Source organism: Moschus berezovskii, chromosome 3 (genome assembly GCF_049115385.1).
Source record: "Moschus berezovskii isolate FMDL1 chromosome 3, NW_MosBer_1.0, whole genome shotgun sequence".
Lineage (NCBI taxonomy): Eukaryota > Metazoa > Chordata > Mammalia > Artiodactyla > Moschidae > Moschus > Moschus berezovskii.
Window position 1 is genome coordinate 107,658,010 of NC_142462.1, and position 20,345 is coordinate 107,678,354.

The 20,345-nt window shown below is 41.9% G+C and overlaps 1 protein-coding gene and 1 non-coding gene across 3 annotated transcripts in view; one reads left to right on the forward strand and one right to left on the reverse strand.

Annotated features, from left to right (window-relative positions):
• Positions 1–20,345, forward strand: part of EXOC4 (exocyst complex component 4) — an 853,359-nt gene that overhangs the window by 748,699 nt on the left and 84,315 nt on the right. The gene's annotated exons all lie outside the window — the stretch shown is intronic.
• Positions 9,063–9,134, reverse strand: TRNAW-CCA (transfer RNA tryptophan (anticodon CCA)). Its single transcript has one exon. It is a non-coding gene; the product is annotated as a tRNA-Trp (tRNA).

Below are 20,345 nucleotides of genomic sequence, written 5' to 3' on the forward strand. Positions count from 1 at the left end.
TTTGTTCAAGTAGGTGAAGTTGATAGGAAACCCAATATGTTTTGATGTATTGAGAGAGAAGTATTTGAGGCCGAACAATCTCTTAAGTACAAAAAGACTAAGCAAACAAACAACAAGATTGTTATTAGTACCAGAGAAAACACACCTATTGTGCAAGGGGAAAACATGGCCTACTACATGGCCCTAGATGTCAGTAGCATTTAGAGAGTAAAAGAGCTAGCTTAAAAGTAAATACTAAAAGAACTAAGATCGTGGTATCCAGCCCCATTACTTCATGGCAGATAGAAGGGAAGAAGTAGACATAGTGACAAGAGTTCCTTTTCTTGGGCTCTAAAATCACTGCAGATGGTGACTGCAGCCATGAAATCAGAAGCCAATTGATTCTTGGCAGGAAAGCTATGACAAACCTAGACATTGTGCTGCAAAGCAGAGACATTACTCTACCAACAAATGTCCATATAGTGAAGGTTATGGTCTTCCCAGTGGTCACGTATGGTTGTGAGAGCTGGACTGTATGGAAGGCAGAGTGCCAAAGAACTGATGTCTTCAAACTGTGGTTGCTACTCCTGAAAGCCCCTTGGACAGCCAGGAGATCAAACCAGTCAATTCTAAGGGCAATCAACCCTGAATGCTCTTTATAAGGTCTGATGCCAAAGCTAAAGCTCCCGTATTTTGGTCATCTGATGCTCACAGCCAACTCATTAAAAAAGTCTCTGATGCTGGGAAAGATTGAGGGCAGAAGGAGAAGAGGGTGTCAGAGGATGAGATGACTGGATGGCATCACCAATGCAGTGGGCATGAACTTGGGCAAACTTCGGGAGTTGGAGAGGGACAGGGAGGCCTGGAGCGCTGCAGTCCTTGGGATCACAGTCGGACCCGACTGGGCAACTGAACAAAACGACAGGAACGTGAAATACTGATCGAGCCACAATTTTGAGACAATGAGACAGTAACGGAAAGAGACGTGCATCTTTCTTAGTGGGAGGGCAACAAACACCTGAACATTACAAGTTAAGAAAGTCGCTAAGTAGACACGTTCTTTATACAGGGATAAGCACTAAGGAAATTGACTGAGAGATGAAAGTTATCACCTAATGAAAAAGCTTATAAAACCTACCTGGCTCTTTAATCTATGTGCATATCTAGATTTGATTAAAATAAAAAGTGAACTAAAAATTATTACAGTAGCAAAAGTCCTTCCTAGGTCCTCATTTTTAAGTTTTAATCAATTCTAATGAATAATTTACACTACTATATGAACTTGTTAGGTAGACCCAATCAAAGAAGAGCCTATTGTCCACAAAGTTTCAACTCATCTTCCTGGGATCCAAAAACTGGAGAAAAGGGAACCTTCCAAATGTCCCTTGGAATCTGGGCCTTCACCATTTCTCCTGTGAAATTTATGGCTAGATTAACTATGGAATCTGCCCTTGTTCCAAGTACTCTCCACCAAATCCAGCTCTTACCAGAAGAATTCATTTGCTTGGATTTGGATAAGATAATAAAAGCTCTAGTATCTAGCATGTAATAAGTTCCCCTGGAGACTGCTTCTACATTCTGCCTTGCTAGTGGATGCACCATCTTGACCACGATGTTTTCTGGTTTCATAAGGACTATTAGATAGCTAAAGTTAATATGATGCCTAACATAAGCTAGATAGAACTAGTTTCTGCTCATCAGCAATAATTCTTTAAGAAATAGTAGAACCCTGATCATTTGACTTGATCTTTTTAAGATACAGTGAAAAATTGTAAGTCCTTAAGTTATATGTGCACGCATGTATAAATAAATTCGCAAGAGAAAAATTGGCAAAGCAATTCAAGTCTGTTTAATATTTCAGTTCAGTTCAGTTCAGTTCAGTTCGGTCACTCAGTCGTGTCCGACTCTCCACGACTCCATGAATCACAGCACACCAGGCCTCCCAATCCATCACCAACTCCCAGAGTACACTCAAACTCATGTCCACAGAGTCGGTGATGCCATCCAGCCATCTCATTCTCTGTCGTCCCCTTCTCCTCCCGCCCCCAACCTTTCCCAGCATCAGAGTCTTTTCCAGTGAGTCAACTCGTTCCATGAGGTGGCCAAAGTATTGCAGTTTCAGCTTTAGCATCAGTCCTTCCAATGAACATCCAGGATTGATCTCCTCTAGAATGGACTGGTTGGATCTCCTTGCAGTATAAGGTACTCTCAAGAGTCTTCTCCAGCACCACAGTTCAAAAGCATCAATTCTTCGGCGATCAGCCTTCTTCACAGTCCAACTCTCACATCCATACATGACCATGGGAAAAACCATTGCCTTGACTAGACGGACCTTGGTTGGCAAAGTAATGTCTCTGCTTTTTAATATACTATCAAGGTTGGTCATAACTTTCCTTCCAAGGAGCAAGCGTCTTTTAATTTCATGGCTGCAATCAGCTTAGAGATATAATATTATACCCCCATAAGTAATATTATAAATAATTCACTGTTAAGATGTTTCCACAAGCTGTCTGACAGAGTTTTTGAGGCAAATCCCTATATAGTATGATAATCATCCTAGAAGACTTTACTTACCTCAAATTGCTACCAACAGATTAATCTGGAGAGCCAGATACTTTGCTGTAATAATATTCTGACTGTTAACAGACAAGTGTTTATAGATCAGAACTTGGAGCCTGTTTCTTTATGATCAAAACATAAAACTGTTAGCAAAACATTTACCTACATGATAACGAGATTACAGAACTTCCAAGATTGACAGGACCTTAATTACCAGTCAGCTCCAATAATGGGAATGCTGCTATTTATCGGGAGTTTTATCATGTGCAAGACACTGTACTGGGAATTTTAGAGTATTATTTCTAACTTTCATAATGCTGCAAGGCTAAGTGTAGTAGGCAGACTGTCACTCTCCTAAAAGTGTCAGCATCTTAATCCCCAGAAGGCGTGAAGATGTTCAGCAAAGGGGAATTAAGATTGCAGATGGGTTTAGCATTGCTTGTCAGCTCACGTTAAGGTGGGGAAATTATCCTGGATAATCCAGGTGAGCCCAATGTAATTACAGGGTCCTTAAAAGTGGAAAAGGGAGACAGATGAGTAGGCCAGAGTGATACAGTGAGAGACTAAACCCTCTGTTGCTGGCTTTAAGGATGGAGTAAGGGGGCTACAAGCCAAGGAATGTGGACAGCCTCTAGAAGCTAGCTAAGGCAAGGAGACAGATTCACCCCTTGCTCCTCTGACACCTCAATTTTAGCCCTTTGAGACTTATGTCAGATTTCTAATCTCTGAAAGTATAAGATAATAAGTCTGTGTTCCTTTAAGCTACTACATTTGTAGTCCTTTGTCATGGTAGCAATAGGCAGCTAATACAGTACGCATTATTGTCTCTAGTTTTCAAATGATAAAAATAAAGTTCAAAGACTGAGTAACTTCTCTACAAGCATGCAACTAGTTAGAGGCAAAGCCGGGCTTGGAACCCAGGACGGTGTGATTCCCAGATTTCCCAAGAGTGAATGCTGACATTTCGCTTGCAGTTATAGCTGACATTTATTGAACACCAACCAAGAGTGGGGCAGGCCCTGGTCTCAGATCTCCACCGTGCTCTCTCATCCTTACAAAAACCTGTGAGGGACGTGGTGTTACCCTCATTTCTTACAGGACAGAGTTGGGGCTGAGGGGAGTCACAGAGAGTGATGGAGGCAGGGTTTAAATCTGTGCCATCAGATTCTAATGCCCACACTGTCCATCCCAGCACCACTTTGCCTTCTTGCAGATGAACAAGAAAACTGAGCGCCACCTGGCTGACTCTGGCGAGGTCACACATCAGCGTGGGGCTAGAACCCAGGTTACCTCCTGCCTCCCTAAGGCTTCCTCTTCTTGCAGAGTGTACTTAATGTGGAAGTATAGGTGGGAAAAAAAAAGACTGAGACAGAGATACTCTGGACAGAAAAGGGCACATTTGCTGTCTGCTTCTTGTGGGTGTAGTTCAGTTTTCTGAGAAACTTTACACCTATCCCAAATCATTTCTGTCACAGATAATTGTACAGCTCCCAGATAGCTCTCCTGTCCATAAGGTAGTGGTTAGAGGCTCATTAACATTATCTTTTACCTTAGATGAAGCTTCTCGTTAGGTTAAGTGAGTTAAAAGATGATCACCATGACCACAGAGCTCTAGCTGGGTCACAGATGCCCTGCCCTCAACTCTGTGTGTCCTCTGACAGACCCTGCAGAGAAAAGGCCCAAGAGCTTGAAAGAGCTGTGCTCTTATTTTCTGTCACTTACACATAATCTAAATCTTATCACACAAACAGCACTTATCATGCAAGTTAAACAGATTTAAATTTCAGCAGAATTGAGTGTTACCACATGTGCATCTGCCAGATCTATATAATTCTTCAGAGGTTTCCGGAAACATGAACCAAGCCATTTACGCTTCATAGGAACAGATTATATCATTTGAAATCCTCAATAAAAATGCAGTCTCATATTCTACAGATGGGTGTCATTTAATTAAAATATGTATTTAAAATGCAAAGGGCTACATTAATTCCGTACTGTGGCTGAGATTTTAATTGCACTCGAGTTAGGAAATTCTGAGTTAATGTTCCCCTGGCATCTCTCATTCAGCCTCTTAGAACAGATGTATTGTGATCCAAAGAGGCTTTCAATATGTTTTCACACACGGTACATGTAGGGATGGCTTTGCAATGCGAAGGTGGCAGGCATCATACAAACAAGGAGATGGTTCCATAAGGGGCGGGCAACACAGCCTGTGGCCACTTCCCCTGGTTCTTCCACTTTATCATGTGGCCCCCAGATAATCACTCCCTGCCCGTGTGCCTCATCTGACTCCCCAGCATCAAATATCCCCAAAAGGTTGTCATGGGGGCTCCCTTTTAGGAGGGTGGGGTCTGCAGTATTTAAAGGGCTTAGGAATTTATTTTTGAAAAAGGCAATTTAAGAATGTGTTTCAGGTTTAGAGCATGTGGGGGTGGTTTAGTCGCTAAGTTGTATCCAACTCTTCGCAACCCCATGGACTATTACCCACCAGACTCCTCAGTCCATGGGATTCTCCAAGCAAGAATACTGGAGTGGGTTGCCATTTCCTTCTCCAAGGGGATCTTCTCAACCCAGGGATCAAACCTGCATCTCCTGCATTCTGGGCAGATTCTTTACCACTGAGCCACCGGGGAAGACCCTTAGAGCATACGCTAAGTGTTTAGTAAATGCTAACTGACCTCCAGGAAGATCATCAGCCTCCCCTAAGTACTGTAGTGGTATAATAAACAACTAAGTATGTTCCATATGGAACACAGAAATTTTGAACTGTTAGGGACTTCTCTTTAGACTACAGACAGTCCATGCGCAAAAGAAATGCCAGCAATCAGAAGCGTTTCTGACAAGTAAAGTAAGGAATTTAAAGAAAGTGACAAATAATAGAGGCCATGGGCACCAAACTGGGATAATTGGTGTCAAGGATTTGGGGAAAAGACTGATTTTTTATACCTAAATTATTAGCAAGAAATTTATGATATTAAAGTATCAAAAAAAAAAAAAAAGATGAAAATTCCCATGGAGGGAAAGAGGAGAATGAAATTGACACCAACCCTTCCATCCCTTCAGTCAACAGCCTGTTCTGTGCCCAGACCTGGGGGAGGGTGTTCAGTGGTGAACAGAAGATTGGGGGGTCTGGTTGATCTGCGGTCTTAGAGCTTAGTGAGGCCGTTAGCTACGTAAGACGGGAATGCAGATACATGGTTAAATTATGCAGAGGTTGTGTTTAAACACTGTCACCTAGGAAATATTGAAGATTATGGAGAAAGGAAGAAAGGGGTAGCTCGACTTGAAGGGATGAATGTTAAGAATAAGTTTAGAAATAGCAACCTGTCATATATTTTATGAGATTGTTTTTATTATGTATGTATGCCCCTGTGAAATCTTTTTAATTAAAATCTGCAACTCTAATATAAGAGAATATATGAGAAAGAACATGTTGTTAGGGAAATCGGCAATATATAAATCTCCAAGGAAGAAAATAAATTCAAAACTCTTAGAAAAAAGGCAGTAAAAGAACCAGTCATAGGACTCAGGCTTTCTGGTTGCTAATCTAGTTCTTTATTTCAGAATACAATACAGTCTCCCTGATACTAACTTTCTATATTAGAAAGAGAAAGCCAGCTAAGTTGAAGAAACAAACTTTTCTCTCAGGCTTCAAGCTTACTTTTATCAGTCCACACTTCACTGGTTCAAGATTGTCAGCCACAGAGCCAACAACACCCACCAGAAGAAGACTCCAGTTTCTAAACGGCCTTCTCCAGACTCATCTTTCTTATAAACAACCTGTGGAGCAGCTCGTTTAAAGCTGAAAAGAGAACCTAGGCTTTAACTGTGCAGTCCTTTGTGAGCTTCAGTGATTGTAAGCCCCAGAGAAATGAAATGCAATGACGTGCCTCTGAGGCCCAGGCCTGGCTTTTTGATTCTGCAGGGGAGATAAGGTTTAGAGGACCTTGGCTGGTGGAGACACTTGATCGTCAGGGTTAATGTGCAAGACTTGACTAGTAAAAGATTGGTTTCTCTTTATTGTTTTAGAGGACTAATGGGGCTTCAGAGTTGTTGATTTTTTATTATTCCCAGCTCGTATCGGGACTCATATAAATCATGAATATCTATAAAGCTTATGGAATATTGTTTTGCCTCTTTTTTAATTGTCGTAAGACAGAGGAAGGAGATGAAGGAGGGGGAGGGAGGGGAGAAGGAAAGAAGGAAAGGAGCACACTTCCTTAGGGCAGGATGTTTGCACAACAATATTGAAAACAAACTTTTTTTAAAAAGGAGTTATTGCCTCCTCAACGTGCTGAATTTCCATGTGAAAGCTGTACCTTGCAGAGGCAGAGGAGTGCCTCAGGCAGCTCTCAGGAGACAGTTCATTATAGAGTGTTCAGCTGGCTGTGAGTGCACCCTCTTCCTCTTGTGTTTACTTAGCTTGGGTGGGGGTGGGGGTGGGATGGGAGTATGGTCAGGCCTGCTTATCACAGCTCATCTCAGTGAGTTTACATCACTTTCTGAGGTTCCTTGGGCATCCCTCCTGTCTTCATTGAAGTGAGTAGCCATGGGTACCAAAGAAGCTCTGAGTTATTCTGTCCATTTAAAAATGTTCTTCCTTTCTCTTTTGACTTCCTGCTGTGTCCCCAGCAGAACCTCCCTAGCAGTCTCCATTTGTAGTTTATACTGTAGTCATCAGTTGGTTCATCTGCACAGATGCATCCTGAGCTAATTAGAAAGCTACCATCTTTATTCCCATTTTACAGGTGTGAATTCTGCTTAGCCAGTGTCTGAGCTGGGCTATTAATCTTGGAGCCTCATTACTTTTCATCAAACTAGAACCATTTTACTCTGTTTCTCTTTTTTCTTCTCAAATCCTGTATTTCTCATTCTTTCAGCGCCCCTCATTGTACATGATGAATCTGTGCGTCTGTGATTCCGGCTTCCTCATATGACAGATTTTTACCCGTCATTCATCTGTAGTGCTTTAATTTCCTTCTTAAAAAATCCTTTTTGGTGATTCTTAGATGTGTTCTTAATTTCTGGATTAGCAAGTCCTTTGTCTCTCTTATTTAAGTTTCTTCCTTACCTAATAAAAAAAATAAAATGACATTTTATTTATTTATTTTTTAACTTCTTATTTTGTATTGGGTAGAGCCCATTAGTAATGTGATAGTTTCAGGTGAACACGTGTATACATATACATGTATCCATTCTCCCCCAGACATTTTAACAAACTTGAAATATCAGAATCACTCAAGTTCAAAGCATGTTTGGAAGCATGCTGTGGCAGGATGTGCAGAGGGGATGTTATTCATGGGTCTTCATGTTTAAATAAAGCAGATCTTAGATGAACACCACAAATGCAAACATTTAGGGATTCACTGTCCATATTAGGGGAATTCTTGTGTTTCTTCTGTGTTATGGATTGTTTGAATTGCAGAGAATAAGGAAGGGCTGGAAGTGTCATACTCACAAAAGTGAATTTGGCTTCCCCCTGTTTTTACCTTTGACCTCTGACTGTTCTATTGTGTTTCGGCTTTGCCAGCAGCTTTGCCTTCCATCCATCTTCTCCAGTAGGCCTCCCCTATTGAGAAGACCAAAAGACACAGTCAATTAGCTGGAGCGTCACAACGGTTACAGGTTTAGACAAGGATTCATAAATCATGTGTTCTATTGAATTTATCCAATAGTTAATTTCTATTGGCTAAATGGAAAATTTATCTTGTTTAATTTACTAGATCAGTGAAGCGCTATCTCATGAGGCCATCAGGGAAGATATTCATTCATTCAGTAAATATTTATGGATCAACTTGGTTTAACAAATAACAGGGTACTGGCTCTGTGCTAGGGCCCTGAGGACATTAATAAACACGACCCACCCTCAGCCTGCAGGGGATTTATAAGTCATGGAAAAGATGGGCATGAAAGTAATTATACCATATTGTGATTCGGCACCTATGGGGTAAACACAGCATACTATGGGAATATATAAAGAACACATTTTAAAGGAGAATATAAATATCAGAGAAGGCTTTCTGGAGAAGGCAGCAGCTGATCTGAGGCTTAAATGATTAAATAATAATTAGCCAGACAGAAGGGCCTTTTAGGAGGAGAAACCAAGAAGGGAAGGGGAGGGGAAGAGAAAAGGCTATGAAGGGGAAGAAAATATGGTGAGTTCAGGGTAATCCACTTATTCCATAGGGCTAGAACACGAAGTTCACTGTAGGGAAGCAACAAACCATGAAACTGGAGAAAGGAGCAAAGATCAGTTGGGATTTTATTTGGAAGACACTGTCATGATATTGAAATATTTTAGACATGGAAAGTCTAAAATATTAGATTTTTAAGAGTACACACAGCTATTAATTATCAAGGACACGCAGCTATTAATTACAAAGTTCCGTTCCATTCCGTTCAGTCACTCAGTCGTGTCCGACTCTTTGCGACCCCATGGACTGTAACCTACCAGGCTTCTCCGTCCATGGGATTCTCCAGGCAAGAATACTGGAGTGGGTTACCATTTCCTTCTCCAGGGGATCTTCCCAACCCAGGGATCGAACCTGGGTCTCCTGCATTGGAGGCAGACGCTTTAACCTCTGAGCCACCAGGGAAGCCTAATTACAAAGTGGTGGACCAGAATTTGAACTTACTTAGCTTGCCTCTCAGAGAAGGCAATGGCAAGCCACTCCAGTACTCTTGCCTAGAAAATCCCATGGATGGAGGAGCCTGGTAGGCTGCAGTCCATGGGGTCGCTACGAGTCAGACATGACCAAGTGACTTCACTTTCACTTTTCACTTTCACACGTTGGAGAAGGAAATGGCAACCCACTCCAGTGTTCTTGCCTGGAGAATCCCAGGGACGGGGGAGCCTGGTGGGCTGCCGTCTATGGGGTCACACAGAGTCGGACACGACTGAAGTGACTCAGCAGCAGCAGCAGCTTGCCTCTACAATCTATACTTTTGACCACCACACTGTTGTACAGCACCCAGAGAGCTATCTGATGAGTTCACACAGAAGCATCATAGATGCATGCATAGCAGACACACAAAATGTAAGGTGAGCCTGTAGGTAAAGCGTCAGAGTGGCCAAATCCAGAATGACCTGCTGATACCTGAGATACTGAGGATGTTTAGACACAGAAAACAGAAAGTGGATAGGCCCACAGTTGGTAAAGTGGTGAAGGTCATTAACAGAAAGCACAACCACTCTCTTTCTTTCTTTCTTACTCAGAAAGGGGACTATTCTCCAAACCAGAGGGCGAAAGGGCAGGACAGTTCAGTTCAGTTCAGTCACTCAGTCGTGTCCGACTCTTTGCGACCCCATGAATCACAGCACGCCAGGCCTCCCTGTCCATCAACAACTCCCGGAGTTCACTCAAACTCATGTCCATTGAGTCGGTGATGCCATCCAGCCACCTCATTCTCTGTCGTTCCCTTCTCCTCCCGCCCCCAGTCCCTCCTAGCATCAGAGTCTTTTCCAGTGAGTCAACTCGTCACATGAGGTGGCCAAAGTATTGCAGTTTCAGCTTTAGCATCAGTCCTTCGAATGAACACCCAGGACTGATCTCCTTCAGAATGGACTGGTTGGATCTCCTTGCAGTATAAGGGACTCTCAAGAGTCTTCTCCAGCACCACAGTTCAAAAGCATCAATTCTTCGGCGATCAGCTTTCTTCACAGTCCAACTCTCACATCCATACATGACCACTGGAAAAACCATAACCTTGACTAGACGGACCTTGGTTGGCAAAGTAATGTCTCTGCTTTTTAATATACTATCTAGATTGGTCATAACTTTCCTTCCAAGGAGTAAGCGTCTTTTAATTTCATGGCTGCAATCAGCATCCACAGTGATTTTGGAGCCCCCCAAAATAAAATCTGACACTGTTTCCACTCGTGGTAAGAGACAGTTGTGAGAAACACATTAGATGGCATCTTGCTTCCAAAGTGGAGTTCAAATATATTATCTTTTGAGTGTTTAAGGAAATTTAGGAAAATGTGGAACATGTAAAATATGACAGAACACCAGATTACAGCAGATATGCCTTTTCATTTTTTTGGCACGCCATGTGGGATGTGGGATCTTAGTTCTCCAACCAGGGACTGAACCTGTGTCCCCTGCAGTGGAAGCACAGCATCCTAGCAATTACCACAGTAGGGAATTCCAAGATTTGCCAATTCTTAGAACAATGAATGGAGAAGGCAATGGCAAGCCACTCCAGTATTCTTGCCTAGGAAATCCCATGGATGGAGGAGCCTGGTAGGCTGCAGTCTGTGGGGTTGCTAAGGGTCGGACACGACTGAGCGACTTCACTTTCACTTTTCACTTTCACACATTGGAGAAGGAAATGGCAACCCACTCCAGTGTTCTTGCCTGGAGAATCCCAGAGACAGGGGAGCCTGGTGGGCTTCCGTCGATGGGGTCACACAGAGTCGGACACGACTGAAGTGACTTAGCAGCAGCAGCAGCAGAACAGTGAATGCTAAAGAAATTCTGGACACCATAGACAAGAATTTGACAATGATGCCTAGAACCAATATCATTGTTGGCACCTAGAAAAGACAGTGCCAGGAGTCAGTGTGGTTTCACAGGAGTTAAAGAAGAGCATCATAGCTGCCCAAGGGCCACCAAAAAATACTGGACAGGATCTGTAGAGGAGAGAATGGGACCCTGTGCATGTCTTTGTGTAATTAGTGGGCAGAGACAAATCTAGCCACAGTCTCAAACGTATATGCTTAATTTCCAAATAGATGTGAATATGTTTTTCAACTTAGCTCTATGTTTATCAAACCAAGATTTACTACTATCATCTTGTTGTTTCTCTGAAAATGAAATTCTATTAGTCCATCCAACAGAGGAAAATGGGAAAATTTTTAAACATTACTCACTTTTTAAAAGTGGGTGTTCTCCAATACAATATACTAACGCATATATATGGAATTTAGAAAGATGCAAATGATAACCCTGTATACGAGACAGCAAAAGAGACACAGATATATAGAACAGTCTTTGGGACTCTGTGGGAGAGGGTGAGGGTGGGATGGTTTGGGAGAATGGCATTGAAACATGTATATTATCATATGTGAAACGAATCGCCAGTTCAGGGTCGATGCATGTTACAGGATGATCGGGGCTGGTATGCGGGGATGACCCAGAGGGAGGATAAGGGGAGGTGGGAGGGGGGTTCGGGAGGGGGAACTCATGTACACCCGGGGCGGATTCATGTCAACGTATGGCAAAACCAACCAATATAATATTGTAAAATAATTAGCCTCCAATAAAAAAAAAAGTGGGTGTTCTCACAAATGAAGCAACTGACAAAGAATTAATCTCAAAAATATACAAGCAACTCCTGCAGCTCAATTCCAGAAAAATAAACGACCCAATCAAAAAATGGGCCAAAGAACTAAACAGACATTTCTCCAAAGAAGACATGGCTAACAAACACATGAAAAGATGCTCAGCATCACTCCTTATGAGAGAAATGCAAATCAAAACCACAATTAGGTACCATTTCACGCCAGTCAGAATGGCCACTGTCCAAAAGTCTACAAGCAATAAATGCTGGAGAGGGTGTGGAGAAAAGGGAACCCTCTTACACTCTTGGTAGGAATGCAGACTAGTACAGCCACTATGGAGAACAGTGTGGAGATTCCTTAAAAAACTGGAAATAGAACTGCCATATGACCAGCAATCCCACTGCTGGGCATACACACCAAGGAAACCAGAATTGAAAGATACCTGTGTACCCCAATGTTCACTTCAGCACTGTTTATAATAGCCAGGACATGGAAGCAACCTAGACGTCCATCAGCAGATGAATGGATAAGAAAGCTGTGGTACATATACACAATGGGATATTACTCAGCCATTAAAAAGAATACATTTGAATCAGTTCTAATGAGGTGGATGAACCTGGAGCCTATTATACAGAGTGAAGTAAGCCAGAAAGAAAAACACCAATATAGTATACTAACGCATATATATGGAATTTAGAAAGATGGTAACGATAACCCTGTATGTGAGACAGCAAGAGACACAGATGTATAGAACAGTCTTTTAGACTCTGTGGGAGAAGGCGAGGGTGGGATGATTTAAGAGAATAGCATTGAAACATGTATATTATCATATGTAAAACAGACCACCAGTCCAGGTTCATTGCATGAGACAGGGTGCTCAGGGCTGGTGCACTGGGATGACCCTGAGGGATGGGATGGGGTGAGAGAGGGGCTCAGGATGGGGAAAAAAATAAAAGTGGGTGTTCTGATGAATAGCCTAAGAACAAAGAGATGTAAGCCTTTATGGATCAGTATCTAGGTGATTTCTCCTAAACTTCATGCCTTCAACCAGTTACCAAAGGGCTGGTGATCCAAACTATAGAGCCCAGAAGTAGCTGTGTATGTAACATTCTCAGGGACATGGAGTATTTGGGGAATACCTCAGTGTTAAGCCAGAGCTTTTATATAATCATTTTAAACAGCTCCAGACTGAGTGACCTCGCTAAGATAAGAAGTCTACTTTGTGGAGTCTACATCTTCAATCTGTGATTTCTTTTAGAAAATGGCAGAAATACCCATGGTAGTTTTCTGAAAATTTAGACAACTAAATGATTCTGTGAAACATTTTCAAAGGGAAGATTGAATCTACTTTGCCAGGGAATCTTGGTGTGCATTAGTCAGAATGAGAGCAATGTATAATTTCTTCAGTACTCAGTAAATACCCCTAAAATGATCCTACAGTTCATGTAACTAAAATAATAAAGAGAAGGCAAGTTATTTGTTCCCAAGTAAATGGTATTTCTTTTACTTAAAGAGCTCTTCCTGCCACTCATCCCCATTCTATAGGAGTTGTGCCGTAGTTTAAACATTTGGCCTTTGTCCCTAGTTTGACCGGCTCTGGAGGTTGCAGTGCAGTGGGACGTTGTTTGCTAGTGACCAGATCCTTCCTTTTCAAGGGCTGTTACTGTCATTCAGTTGTTAAGTCATGTCTGACTCTTTGTGACCCCCTGGACTGTAGCACGCCAAGCTCATCTGAGTTCCACTGTCTCCCAGAATTTGCTCACACTCATGTCCGTCGAGTTGGTGATCCAACCATCCAACCATCTCATCCTCTGTTGTCCCCTTCTCCTCCTGCCTTCAATCTTTTCCGGCATCAGGGTCTTTTCCAATGAGTCGGCTCTTCACATCAGGTGGCCAAAGTGTTGAAGCTTCAGCTTTAGCTTCAGTCCTTCCAATGAATACACGAAGTTGATTTCCTTTAGGATTAGCTGGTTTGATCTCCTTGCAGTCCAAAGGACCCTCAAGCGTCTTCTCCAGCACCACAATTCGAAAGCATCATTTCTTTGACACTCAGCCTTCTTTGTGGTCCAGCTCTTCAAGGTCTGTGGTTTGCAAATAGCTATTTTAGCAGCAAGCCTGTCCTGCCAAACCCTAATAGGTAACGAGTGAATTTGGAGCTTCTCTGATGAAGGTGGAGGAGGGCAAAACTGAGAGATTAGATTAGGAATGCTACAGTAGAGCACATCTTGAGAATCCTTGCCTTAGTTGTTACAATGTGCCTTGTGACTCTTCACCCCACTCCTTCCTACTCCAAAGGTGCTCTGAGATCAGAGTCTCCATAGCTCAGAAATACAAATAGAAGGTTGTATTTATTCATCAAGGCTCAGTCAGGAAAACAGAAGTCATTCTTTAGGGACTTCAGGCAAGAGGGAATTTAACACAAGGAATTCGGTGTTTTAAAGGTTGCTAAAAGGGCTTAGTTGGAAGGAACAAAGAGCAAGAACCAGCAGGTGGCATGTGGGGAATGAAGAGACGCAGGAACCATGCCAGTGGTTCCACCTGCCCGCAGCAGGGAGGCGGCTGTTGCGGGAGCAGTTCTGGACGCTGCTACGAGCCTCTTCTTTGCCATCTGCCTGAGCGTCTTTGTCCCACTGCAAGGGGGGAAGGATGCCCCCCCTTTCCTTTTATCTTCCCCATCTTTGGGGAGTGCCCCTCACCAGCAGAATCTAAACTCCAAATCCTGCTGGCCGGGAGTTGGAAAATGTCATTCCTGTGCTTCCAGGAAACAGACCGGGGATGATGTCAAGATGACAACAGACAAGGGCCCTGGGTGTTTTCCCACCTCACTTTCTACAGTAAATTTAATCTCAGGTGATATCAAATGGAACACCGTCCTAAGAAAACAAATAATATAGCCAGTCCCCCATGGTGGTAAATAGAAAAACCATCTTTCCAAAATAAGCCCGATTCAGCTGTGTCAGCCTTAATAGAAGATCCAACTTGTCATTGTCTTTATGTGTGTATTGAAATAATTTATAATGCAATTTCAGTCTCTTCAAGTGAAATCACAGTTCCTATCATTTCAGGTCAAAATTTCAGAGTCTCTATGGGTTCATCATCATTGCTCCCTTACCTGTACCACAGGGACACACACTCAGGTGTATTTCTTCTGTCTCCTCATAATGCCTTTGGCAGAAGGGGAAATAAATCGTAACCATGAAATAAATGCTGATTCAAAATATAAATACGACCTTTCAGGCCCGATTGAGTAAGGCAGACCTGGTCTCTCAATAACACAGTTTCAAAGCTTTGTTGAACATCCGTTTGAAGTCCTAAGATAACACCCAAGTTCACTTGGCTATAGAATCAAGCACTGGGGACATACTTGTCTTGAAAAGAGAGATCCCTGTCATTTCCCCTTCAAAATAAGGTGAGAAACACTGCTTGATCTTCTCCCACGTTGCTTCTGAGTGTCATTTCTTGCTTTCCCACCAAACTCCCACCTCCTCTTGCCTAAAAGGCCACCTTTTATTGGATTTGCAACTCTGGGGAAAATCATTCTCCCCTTTTTTGTGGGTGAAAAGATCAAATTTAAGCCTGCCACCCTGAATCCCTTTTTCCTCCTACATGTCTCCACTGATTTGAACTTTGCGAGAATTCTGCTGTGTTCTCAGACCTTGGCAATTTCTTATTTGAAGGTTAAAATGTCATGAGCTTTATACAGTTTGAATGTCTTACTATCTCAATATGTCATTTCCTTTGTGTCCCTTAGCCACAGGAACAACTAAGCCTACAGCTGTCTAGTTTTTGCAAGGGTTTCCCTGGTGACTCAGATGGTAAGGAATCTGCCTGCAATGCAGGAGACCCGGGTTCAATCCCTGGGTCGGGAAGATCCCCTGAAGAAGGGACTGGCTACCCACTCTAGTATTCTTGCCTGGAGAATTCCCTGGACAGAGGAACCTGGCAGGCTACAGTCCATGAGGTTGCAAAGAGTTGGACACTGCTGAGAGACTAACACATACTTTATCTTGATGAGTAAAGATATGAGTCTAGGAATTTCACTCTTTTGGGGTTCCTTCTTGAAGGTCCAACAATAATCACTTAGATTTACTGAGCCCTTGCTATATACTGAACATTGTTATGAAAGTTTTATATGCTTTATATCATTGAATCCTTACAGTGTCCTTTGGAGGCTGAAACAGTAACTGCACTGATTCAGAGTTTTCAGTTTGCCCAAGGTTAGCTGAATTGAGTCAAGTGGTTGAGTCAGAATTTAACCACTACTTACTGAGGCTAACCATAGGTAGTCAACCCCAAAGAAATGTAAGAAATGTTGTGGTAGCTAGAAAAATCAAGTTTATAATTAATATGAGAACCATATTCTTTTACTTAGTAAAATAAAATGATTTAGATTTTCAGACAGTATCCTGAAATTATATGACCACCTGATAAATGATTACTTCTCTGTATAGCTTGGGGCTTCCCTTGTGGCTCAGCTGGTAAAGAATCTGCCTACAATGCGGGAGACCACGGGCATAAAAACAGATTATTCTTTTGGGTTTTAGAAAGTTGATTCTGGAAGCATCTCCTTGAACTGTTAATTATCCTAGGGATTATGTGGCGAGACTGGAATGGATGTGTGAACAGTATTCATGTGTTACTAATGCATAATGACTGAAATATGGCTGTGTATTATGAACCTTCACAAGGCATTAGTCAGTAGGTACATGGCATCCATTCATCATTTTAGCCTGCACAGGGAGTATCTGACACAAGAGAAATTGAAGGGAAACTACTGAACTGTTATCTTTACCCCATCCTAGGGAAGTGGCCACACTTACCCTCACAGAGTAGAAATATTCTTAGCAAGATTTACACCCGCAAACCATGCACTGTGTGTTAGCGAGTTGCTTCTCTCTGTATTTCTGACTTCCAGCCTCCTTCATAGGGAACTGTCATAGCTACGCAGCTAGTCTTGGTGACTGTGTGCTTGGTGGCTGAGCCAGCCGTGTCTTGCAGTTAAGTCAGTTGTCCGTGTGTTTTCCACATAGCAATAGGATCAGAGTGACCAGTGCTTATAATTTTACCTATTTTCTGTACAATGACAGTAGCTCATCAGATTTTGGCATTAAATGTATCAGTTCAGTTCAGTCCAATCACTCAGTCATATCCGACTCTTTGCCACCCCATGGACTGCAGTACGCCAGGCTTCCCTGTCCATCACCAATTCCCCGAGCTTACTCAAACTCATGTCCATTGAGTCAGTGATGCCATTCAACCATCTCATTCTCTGTCATCCCCTTCTCCTCCCACCTTCAGTTATTCCCAGCATCAGGGTCTTTTCAAATGAGTCAGTTCTTCGCATCAGGTGGCCAAAGTATTGGAGTTCATTAAATGTATAAAGCTAGTCTAATTGTTTCTTTACCTGAAGCTATAGATAAAGAAGGATACTGAGTTTTTGACATTTTTTTCATTCAGCACATCTTTATTGAATATGTAATAGTAGTAGTAATAGTAATTGATTTGCTTCCCTGGTGGCTCAAACAGTAAAGAATCTGCCTGCAATGCAGGAGATGTGGGTTCAGTCCCTGGGTCGGAAAGATCCCCTGGAGAAGGGAATGACAATGCACTTCAGTATTCTTGCCTGGAGAATTCCATGGACAGAGGAGCCTGGCAGGCTCCAGTCCATGGGGTCACGAAGAGTCGGACACAACTGAGTGACTAACATGCACAATAGGAATCGCCATGTATTAAGGACTGTTCTTAATATATAAACTATTCTAAGTGTTTATATATTTTCTCATTTAATATTAAGAATCCCCTGAGGAAGGTATGAGGATTCTCTTTTACAAGTAGAGAATCTGATATGGAGAAGTTCACCCAAATGGTATACGAGAATTTGAATTCAGGTCTGTCTGTCTCCAAAGGGATCTTGTTCATTGAACTTGATACTTGAACGGCTGATTCCAGAAGCTACATTATATGCTGGGTCTTCAAAGGTAAAAGTGAGGTTGTACTTGCTGTCCATTAAAAGGTGATGATTATTTTTCAGCTTGGCCCAAATTTTTGAATGATGTAGCTGCCTGAACAGGAAACTTGAGGTGGGGGGGGGGGGGAAGACAACAAGAAAAGATTAAAAAGAAGAGAGACTCCATATGGGACTTTCTAGTTCTATCTTTATTTGTGGCACATTTTTTTTGTTTTGTTTTTGGTTCTATGCTGTCATATTGGGATCTAAGCTTTATTTCTCTTTGGTTCAGTTTCACCGTTTGTAAACAGACCTAATGTTTCTAATTTAGCCAGTGAATAAGCCATCCCTGAGGCTCTTTGGAAGATTTACAAAAGCAAAGCTGGAGGGATCCTGTTTGAACACATAGATAAATGTTATCTCTTTGCCATAAAATATTTTTGCCTCTATAATTCTGTTAAAACTTAAATCTGTGTTGTTTTTTTCACCTACACTCTCTGGTTAAGTAGTTACTAACATTTAAGATGCTCTATGATGCAGGGATTTACAAGAATACAGAAGGCTTACAAAGTCCATGGAAATCTAAGATAGCTCCACAATAGTGCCTTTTTCAACAGAAGGACAGGAGCTGTTCATTAACCCTTCGCCCCACTTTCTCTTTCGTATCTAGGACCTGAAAGAGCCAAACCACACTTCTTTTTAGTAGATGATCAGGTTTTTTTACCAAGCCTGGGAGAGGATTATTTGGAATGAAAGAAAAGCCGATCTTAATGTCTTCCCCCCATGACTGAAAGAGACTGAGGTCTGTTCCTTCATTGTCCCAATGTGTAAAGACCATGTGTGTGTGCTGTTTGTACTGCCTGGACATAGGAGTCTAATGCTCCGTGTAATGAAGGACCAAGGCTTGCTCAGGCTTGTGACAGTCAAGCATTGTGTCATGAGAAACCGGCTGTGATTTTCCTGCTATGGAACCAGGTGGTGTGTAGTGTAAATTGTTGGCTCAGAATTAGCCTCTTCTCCCGTGGTCGCCCAAGGAAACAGCCGTTTTTTATTTTTTTTTTTTGTACCTTGGTTCTTATTTTTGATTTGCTCTTCACAATGGGTCTTATACTAGTCTCCTTTCTTTTCCCTATATAGGTCAGTATTTGGCATAATTTTGCAATTTCAAACACTCATAGGCTTTACAGAGCTTCAGTTTCTTACCCTGAAAAAGAATAATGTCACAGGCCAATGAACTGTTTGGAAGACACTAGGCTAATGTCATTGTGGAGATATTAATATAATGGGAAAAATAGTTTATGAAATTCTTTGGTCCTTCACTTGAAGGTTATATTCAATAGGCATTATTGCTGAGTGTCAAGAAGAGCTATAGGCTATGAGAGATGCCAGGAGAAATAAGTTTTGCCTCTGTTGTCATAGATCTCACAATCCACTAGGCATTCTGTAGGCAGATACAGCCCGAGATGGAAGTGTTGAGGCTAGAAGGAGGAGGCTGGAGTTCAGAGGGTGATCCCTAGCTCTGCAGCAGGCCCTGTGTTAGGGACCACATTCCCCATTTGATCCTCACAGCAACTCTCCAAGCTGAAGAGATGAGGAAAACAAGGTTTAGGATTGTTGAGAAATGTCTTCTAGAGGTGATAAAAAGTGAAAGAGTAAATGTTACTCCTTTTGGAAGTGGTAGAAAAGAGTTTGTTTTCATTGAGATGAAAATTGCTCTTGAGCATCATCCTTAACATTAAATGTGCATTTTTTTTAATTGAAATATAGTCAGTTTACAATGTTGTGTTAGTTTCTGGTGTACACGACTATTTCAGTCATACATACATACACATGTGTGTGTGTGAGTATATTCTTTTTCAGATTCTTTTCCATTATAGTTTATTAGATACTGACTATAGTTCCCTGTGCTATACAGCAAGACCTATTTACCTATTTTATATATAATAGTGTATATCTATTAATCCCAAATTCCTAATTTATCCTTCCCCCCTTTTCCCCTTTGGTAACCATAAGTTTGTTTTCCTTGTGTGTGAGTCTGTTTCTGTTTTATAAATGAGTTCATTTGTATAATATTTTCAGATCCCACAAACAGGTGATACCATATTTGTCTTTGACTCCCTTCACTTAGCATGATAATCTCTAGGTCCATCCAAGTTGTTACAAATGGCAAAAGTACAAGTTCTTCATAAATTTTGGTCTTTGGGTTCTTTTGGTTTGGGTTTTGTTTTGGTTTTTGCCTTATAATAGTACATTTCCAAATAAGTGTTATTAAAATAAGTGTTATCTGGGACATTGGGTTGGCAGTGAGTGGGACAGGCATATTTTTTCAGCCCCGAAGAGTTACTGTGTATAGTTAGGGGACTGTACATTTCAGAGGAGAGAGAGGGAAGGGAGAGGGAGAGTTCCAAAAAACACTGAGAATTTATGTTGCCCATTGTCTTATGGTGAACAGTGAGAAAAGATGTAACACGTGATCATTAAATAACAAACAGTACCACAGCTGAAATGATTTGCAGCATTGGAGACACGGACATAGAGAATAGACTTACGGACACAGGGGCAGGGGGAGGAATGGGT